This window comes from Seriola aureovittata, chromosome 24 (assembly GCF_021018895.1).
Source record: "Seriola aureovittata isolate HTS-2021-v1 ecotype China chromosome 24, ASM2101889v1, whole genome shotgun sequence".
NCBI lineage: Eukaryota > Metazoa > Chordata > Actinopteri > Carangiformes > Carangidae > Seriola > Seriola aureovittata.
Genome location: NC_079387.1, coordinates 12,501 through 20,000, shown reverse-complemented (window position 1 = coordinate 20,000; position 7,500 = coordinate 12,501). Strand labels below are relative to the sequence as shown.

Sequence of the window (7,500 nt, the reverse complement as noted above, 5' to 3'; positions counted from 1 at the left end):
AGTCGGTGAGAGACAGCAGAGACAAGAAACAACAAAGCACGCAGTTGGGAATATATACGATCGAGAATTAACAGCGAGCCTGGAAGTGACCGGACAAGACGAGGTCCCGGTGCTGGAACTCATGAGAGCCATCCGAGCTCTGTGTGGGGGGCTTATTGCCTGCAGAGCGACCGGTGCCAGGACGTATGAGATAACTATGTCTCATGCCAAGGGGAAGGAGCGGCTCCTAGACGGTTTCAAAATAGGTAACACAAGCATTTTAGTTAAAAACCTTTGTAACGATGAGTTAATGGTTTCCTTTCTAAACTTACCTGCGTATATCACAGACGATGAAATCATGCAAAAGCTTGAGGGATGGGGTGTATCGGCTGCATCCGCTATTAGAAGGAGGATGTGGCCGGGCACACAAGTAGCGGACGGGACGAGGTTTTTAAAAGTTAAATTTAATGACAAGGTGCAATCGTTACCGTATTCAGCGCGGTTTGAAACAGTAATGGGACCTGAATACTTCCGTGTGATACATGACAGACAAGCAAAAGTTTGCAGGATGTGCCTCCAGCCGGGGCACATCCTGAGAGATTGTCCGGAGTTCTCCTGTCACAAGTGCGGAGTCCAGGGACATTATGCGAGGGAGTGCAGCAGCCAACAAAAAAAGATTAAAAAATGTGAGGTGTGCTGCAACCTGATGGAGGAATGTAGCTGTAATTACAGTGAGTCTGATGTTGTGGCGGGGTCCGGATCGGAGGCACCGTCAACAGAGGCGGAGGACATGAGTGAGGAGGAGGAGGAAGGAGAAGAGGCCGGTGAGGGGGGCAGCGGCACCGTGGAAGCGGCTGACAGAGAGGGTCTCCCCCAGCGGAGGGCTACAAGCCTCGCAAAAGCCGCACAGAGCCTGGCCACAAAGCTGGTCGAGAGCAGAGACGGGCTGAGTGTAAACTCTGGTCCCCGAGAGAGAGGAAAGGGCAAGGGCGGAAACGGGCTCGCAGAGGGGCCGGAGCCGTCCATTGCCCTGGAATCGATGGACGTGGGGGAGACTCTGAGCGATCTGCAGCAGGCGGCAGCCGCACCCCCCAGAGCGCCGGCCTCGACCTCCCCGACTCAGCAGGGGGAATCAGACGGTGACTCTGAGATGGACGTCGCCACCATCCAGAGCATCAGGAAGCAGCACACCTCTACTATAGCCGCTAGAACTAAGAAAAGGAAGAAAGAAAAAAGAACGATGAATAAACTAGGTGTTTAAAAAACATTTTTTTGTTACAATGTTGCTGCTGCACTCCCTGAACATCAATGGTCTCCGCACTTGTGGCAGGATGAAAAATATATTAAGTAATCCAGCCTGCGATGTCCTATGTCTCCAGGAGACAAGATGGGATGAGGACAGCTTAAAAGCAGCAACAAAGATATATAAAGGGGAAATATATTATAATAATGGCACTAATAAATCATGTGGAATAGCTACTATAATAAATACTAATATGATAGAAAATAGTAAACTAATATATAAGGATAATGAAGGTAGAATATTAATTATAGATATGATAGTAAATAATAGTACCTTTAGAATAATTAATATATATGCCAGTAACTGTGAAAAGGAGAGGAAAGAAATGTTTAACAAATTAGGTAGATGGATAAATAATAGAACAATAATCATAGGAGATTTTAATACTGTGTTATCAAAAGCCGATATCTCAGTTAATAATGTATATAAAAATGATATGAGTAGATTCACATTATATGAATTAATGCACAATTATAATTTATTAGATATATGGAGAATAGAAAACAAATTTAAAAGAGAATTTTCCAGGAGGCAGATAGTAAAAGGGAAGCTAAAACAATCAAGAATTGACCTATGCCTGGCTGCAACTGATACAATTAAGCAAATTAAAAGAGTATCTTATTCTTTCAATTCTTGGAGCGACCACGCCACAGTGGTGTGTCAGCTGGGGACAGGGGGAGAGATCAGGGGAGGAGGCTCCTGGTGTCTTAACTCCAGTCTCCTATCAAACCCAGTATATATAAAAAAAATAAAAAAAATACTGAATTATGCAAGAACAGAAATGCTAATAGATAATAATTATATAGAAAAATGGGATACTGTAAAAGAAAGAATCAAAAGATTAAGTATTAATTTTAGTAAAGAGGAAAGATGGAAAGAAAAACAGGAAGAACAAAACATCAGGAAGAAACTAGAAGATGAACTGATATTACTAGATAACCAAGGAAATAGAGACTGTGGGAAGTATGAATTATATAAAAATCAATTAAATAATATAGAAAGAAAAAAATGCAAAGGGGCAGCAATTAGATGCAGGTTTCAAAATTTAGTAGAGGGGGAAAAATGTACAGCGTTTTTTTTGGGGCTAGAAAAACAAAAACAGAAGAAAACCATAATTGAAGAACTGAAAGATAAAGACAATAACATCCAAAAAGACAAGATAAAAATACTCGAAATCATAACAGAATACTACAAAAACCTGTTCAAAAAAGAAGGCAGCGATATAAGGAAAACTGAAGAAATAATCTCTTACATAGACAGGAAGATAAACAAGGAAGATAAAATGTGGTGTGATAGCAAATTAACGATAAAAGAAATAGAAAACGCAATCAAAAATCTAAACAAAAACAAAAGTCCAGGAAGTGACGGCCTAACGGCCGACTTCTACATGGCTTTCAGTGAGCAGATGGCCCCCCTGTTGCTGGACCTCTATCAAGCAATTCAGGACAATAAACGGACACCAGAATCATTGACAAAAGGTATTATAACTTTAATATATAAGAACAAAGGAGACAGGAACAACATAAGCAACTACAGACCCATAAGCCTTCTAAACACAGATTACAAAATTTTGACAAAAACACTGGCAAATAGACTGAAACAAACATTAGATCAAGTAATTAGCACAAATCAAGCATATAGCATCCCAAACCGAGATATACAGGACTCATTACACACAATCAGAGACACAGTAAGAGGGATGAAGGTACAGGGGGGCCATTTGCTCACAATAGACTTAGAAAAAGCTTTTGACAGGGTGGAGCACAATTTTCTGTTCAAGGTATTAGGGAAAATGGGTTATGGTGACGGGTTTATTGAATGGGTGAAATTATTGTATACAGATGCTCGGAGTGTAATTAAATGTAATGGGTTTTTAACAGATAGCTTTAGGATAGGAAGATCAGTAAGGCAGGGCTGCCCTCTGTCAGCCCTGCTTTACAGTATAGTAACAGAACCACTAGCACAAGCAATACTACAAGACAAACATATTTTAGGAATAAACACACCAGCAAACAGAACAGTTAAAATAACCCAGTATGCAGACGACATAACCATCACAGTTAAATCAGGGGAATGTATAGACAGAATTTTAGATCACTTCAAAACATACAGTGCAGCATCAGGAGCCAAAATCAACATTCACAAATCAGAGTTAGGAACATTAGGACAGGATCAAAACATTGTAAATAAATGGGGTTTTTGTGTGAACAATGGGTGCAGGAAGATACTGGGAGTGTATATAGGGGGGCACGAGGGTGAGGATAGGGACAGAGGGTGGAGGGAAGTTTTAGGGAAAATACAGAATATTTTAAATTTATGGAAGAGTAGGGGTTTGACATTGAAAGGAAAGGTAATTGTAGTTAATGCTCTGATACTGTCAAAAATCAATCACATTTTGGGAACCTGTGAGCTGCCGCAATGGGCCCTAAATTCACTGAAAGCAGCAATCTCCTCCTTCCTATGGAGAGGAAAGGGAAATTCGATTGCTCACAGTGTGCTAATTTCTAATAAAAGGGAGGGGGGTCTAGGACTAATTGACATCAGTGCAAAAAAAGACGCACTCAGGGTCAAAATTATTAGGAATTTTCTTGACTTGGAACGGCAGTACCCCTGGGAGGACTGGATGGCGAGCTACCTGGCCGATTACGGGGAGAGAGACGCGTACAACCTGTGCGCCCTCCTCCCCGGGATGGCCAGGAGCCGCCTACCTGGCTTCTACCAGGAGGTACTTGAGGCATGGGACAAAATTCTGCCCCACCTCTGGCCTAAGTGCAGTAATAAAGAGCATGTGCTGCAGTTACCTCTCCTTGACTGTCCTTTTTTCATGTGTGGGGGAAGGGTTCTAATCAGCGGCCCTATGAGAGCCGCTGGGTTGACCAGGGTGGGTGATGTAGTGGATGGGAGCGGGTGTTTTAATGTCAATTTAGTGTGTGAGAAACTGAAAACAAAGAAGGTTAATTATAGAAAAGAAAATGTAAGAAAACTAAAGGGGAAATTTGAACAGGCCCTTGACCCTACATGGCGTGACCTTTTAAAACAAAAAGAGAGGGGAAACGGAGCCGCCCTTCCCCAGTTCCAGCACAAAATAAAGGACAAGGAAAATGACTTAAAGGAAATAAAAACAAGGACCTGGTACCGGTTGCTCATCCAACATATTCAAAGGCCCCCCACAGCAGAAAAACACTGGAAAACATCATACCCGGACATGGACATCTCTTCAATATGGACTTTTTTGGACACACCACTAATGGACAGCAAGACAATAAGCATGGACTACAACATAAGGCACAGAAGAATATACACCGGAATCAGACTACACCAGATCAACAAAGATAAGTATTCACGGACATGTGCAGTTTGTAATAACCAACCAGAAGATTTAGATCACTTACTTTTTTCATGTACACACACCATACCTTTACAAAACTTAGTCAAAACAATACTGAAAACACACTGTAATTACACACCACACAGGAATGTAGACTGGAAATGGAACTGGACATTTGGGCTCACAAAAAAACATGCAAAACAAAACATAACACTCATAAACACAATCCTCACAATAGCCAGGAAAGCCATATGGATAAGAAGGAACATTGCACTCTACGACAAGAAAACCATAAATATCATACACTTCTTCAAAAACACAGTTTCAACACATCTCAAAACAGTATTTACAGCAGACCCAGTCATATTCGATAAACATTTCAGCAGACATAACAGCTTGATCAGATTCACAGAAAACAATACAATCACTATTAACATATAAGGTTTTTTTTGTAAGCAGAACTGTTTGTCTTATGTGTGTGTACTTTGTGTATTTTGTGTTTACTAAGCAGAATCATAGCTTCGCGCTGGTTGTTTTATGTTTGTTTCATATAGATAAAGCAGAATCATAGCTTCGCGCTGGTTGTTTTATGTTGGTTTATTTTGTTTACTAAGCAGAACCATAGCTTCGTGCTGGTTGTTTTATGTTTGTTTTATTTTGTTTACTAAGCAGAATCATAGCTTTGCGCTGGTTGTTTTATGTTGGTTTATTTTGTTAAATAGGTAGAATCATAGCTTCGCGCTGGTTGTTTTATGTTGGTTTATTATATTTGATTTATTAGACAGAACCATAACATTTTTTTTTGCACTCAGTGTTATTGTGGCTGTGTGTCTTTTGTTTTGTCAACTTGTTTATTAATGTTTGTCTGCCCTTTAAATGTATGTAAAATAAGAATCGTGCTATATTTTTGATAATAAAATATAAAAAAAAAAAAAAACACGCCCGATCTCGTCCGATCTCGGAAGCCAAGCAGGGTCGGGCCTGGTTAGTACTTGGATGGGAGACCGCCTGGGAATACCAGGTGCTGTAAGCTTTTTGGCATCTCTTTGCAATCAGCAGAGGACGCTGCTGCTCCTGCTTCAACAACCTGTTACTCTGCACCTGGCTGCACTTTTGGGGACGGGACAGCACAGATCACAATGTAAAGACACTTTTGTATTAAAATGTTACAAAGTTGACATGTTGAGAGCCAAAGCAACAAGCAAACGCTGAAAAGGAAAGGCTCCTGCGCTAGACATAAACACGTAGCTTCGTGCATGAAGGACATGATCGTCATGTTTAAAGAGGGTATTTGTCGCGCTCCCTCTCGCTTACGGCCATACCACTCTGAACACGCCCGATCTCGTCCGATCTCGGAAGCCAAGCAGGGTCGGGCCTGGTTAGTACTTGGATGGGAGACCGCCTGGGAATACCAGGTGCTGTAAGCTTTTTGGCATCTCTTTGCAATCAGCAGAGGACGCTGCTGCTCCTGCTTCAACAACCTGTTACTCTGCACCTGGCTGCACTTTTGGGGACGGGACAGCACAGATCACAATGTAAAGACACTTTTGTATTAAAATGTTACAAAGTTGACATGTTGAGAGCCAAAGCAACAAGCAAACGCTGAAAAGGAAAGGCTCCTGCGCTAGACATAAACACGTAGCTTCGTGCATGAAGGACATGATCGTCATGTTTAAAGAGGGTATTTGTCGCGCTCCCTCTCGCTTACGGCCATACCACTCTGAACACGCCCGATCTCGTCCGATCTCGGAAGCCAAGCAGGGTCGGGCCTGGTTAGTACTTGGATGGAGACCGCCTGGGAATACCAGGTGCTGTAAGCTTTTTGGCATCTCTTTGCAATCAGCAGAGGACGCTGCTGCTCCTGCTTCAACAACCTGTTACTCTGCACCTGGCTGCACTTTTGGGGACGGGACAGCACAGATCACAATGTAAAGACACTTTTGTATTAAAATGTTACAAAGTTGACATGTTGAGAGCCAAAGCAACAAGCAAACGCTGAAAAGGAAAGGCTCCTGCGCTAGACATAAACACGTAGCTTCGTGCATGAAGGACATGATCGTCATGTTTAAAGAGGGTATTTGTCGCGCTCCCTCTCGCTTACGGCCATACCACTCTGAACACGCCCGATCTCGTCCGATCTCGGAAGCCAAGCAGGGTCGGGCCTGGTTAGTACTTGGATGGGAGACCGCCTGGGAATACCAGGTGCTGTAAGCTTTTTGGCATCTCTTTGCAATCAGCAGAGGACGCTGCTGCTCCTGCTTCAACAACCTGTTACTCTGCACCTGGCTGCACTTTTGGGGACGGGACAGCACAGATCACAATGTAAAGACACTTTTGTATTAAAATGTTACAAAGTTGACATGTTGAGAGCCAAAGCAACAAGCAAACGCTGAAAAGGAAAGGCTCCTGCGCTAGACATAAACACGTAGCTTCGTGCATGAAGGACATGATCGTCATGTTTAAAGAGGGTATTTGTCGCGCTCCCTCTCGCTTACGGCCATACCACTCTGAACACGCCCGATCTCGGAAGCCAAGCAGGGTCGGGCCTGGTTAGTACTTGGATGGGAGACCGCCTGGGAATACCAGGTGCTGTAAGCTTTTTGGCATCTCTTTGCAATCAGCAGAGGACGCTGCTGCTCCTGCTTCAACAACCTGTTACTCTGCACCTGGCTGCACTTTTGGGGACGGGACAGCACAGATCACAATGTAAAGACACTTTTGTATTAAAATGTTACAAAGTTGACATGTTGAGAGCCAAAGCAACAAGCAAACGCTGAAAAGGAAAGGCTCCTGCGCTAGACATAAACACGTAGCTTCGTGCATGAAGGACATGATCGTCATGTTTAAAGAGGGTATTTGTCGCGCTCCCTCTCGCTTACGGCCATACCAC

General features: G+C 42.9%; 4 non-coding genes and 1 pseudogene across 4 annotated transcripts in view; all 5 read left to right on the top strand.

Annotated features, from left to right (window-relative positions):
• Positions 1–5,918: 5,918 nt before the first annotated feature.
• Positions 5,919–6,037, top strand: LOC130165891 (5S ribosomal RNA). Its single transcript, XR_008827070.1, has one exon. It is a non-coding gene; the product is annotated as a 5S ribosomal RNA (ribosomal RNA).
• Positions 6,038–6,312: 275 nt separating this feature from the next.
• On the top strand, positions 6,313–6,430 carry LOC130165780 (5S ribosomal RNA). The gene has a single exon (XR_008826991.1). It is a non-coding gene; the product is annotated as a 5S ribosomal RNA (ribosomal RNA).
• Positions 6,431–6,705: 275 nt separating this feature from the next.
• On the top strand, positions 6,706–6,824 carry LOC130165890 (5S ribosomal RNA). Its single transcript, XR_008827069.1, has one exon. It is a non-coding gene; the product is annotated as a 5S ribosomal RNA (ribosomal RNA).
• Positions 6,825–7,099: 275 nt separating this feature from the next.
• On the top strand, positions 7,100–7,208 carry LOC130165816 (5S ribosomal RNA; annotated as a pseudogene).
• Positions 7,209–7,483: 275 nt separating this feature from the next.
• Positions 7,484–7,500, top strand: part of LOC130165801 (5S ribosomal RNA) — a 118-nt gene continuing 101 nt past the window's right edge. Inside the window, exon 1 of the ribosomal RNA XR_008827011.1 lies at positions 7,484–7,500. This exon is cut by the window's right edge and continues 101 nt beyond it. This is a non-coding gene — a ribosomal RNA (5S ribosomal RNA).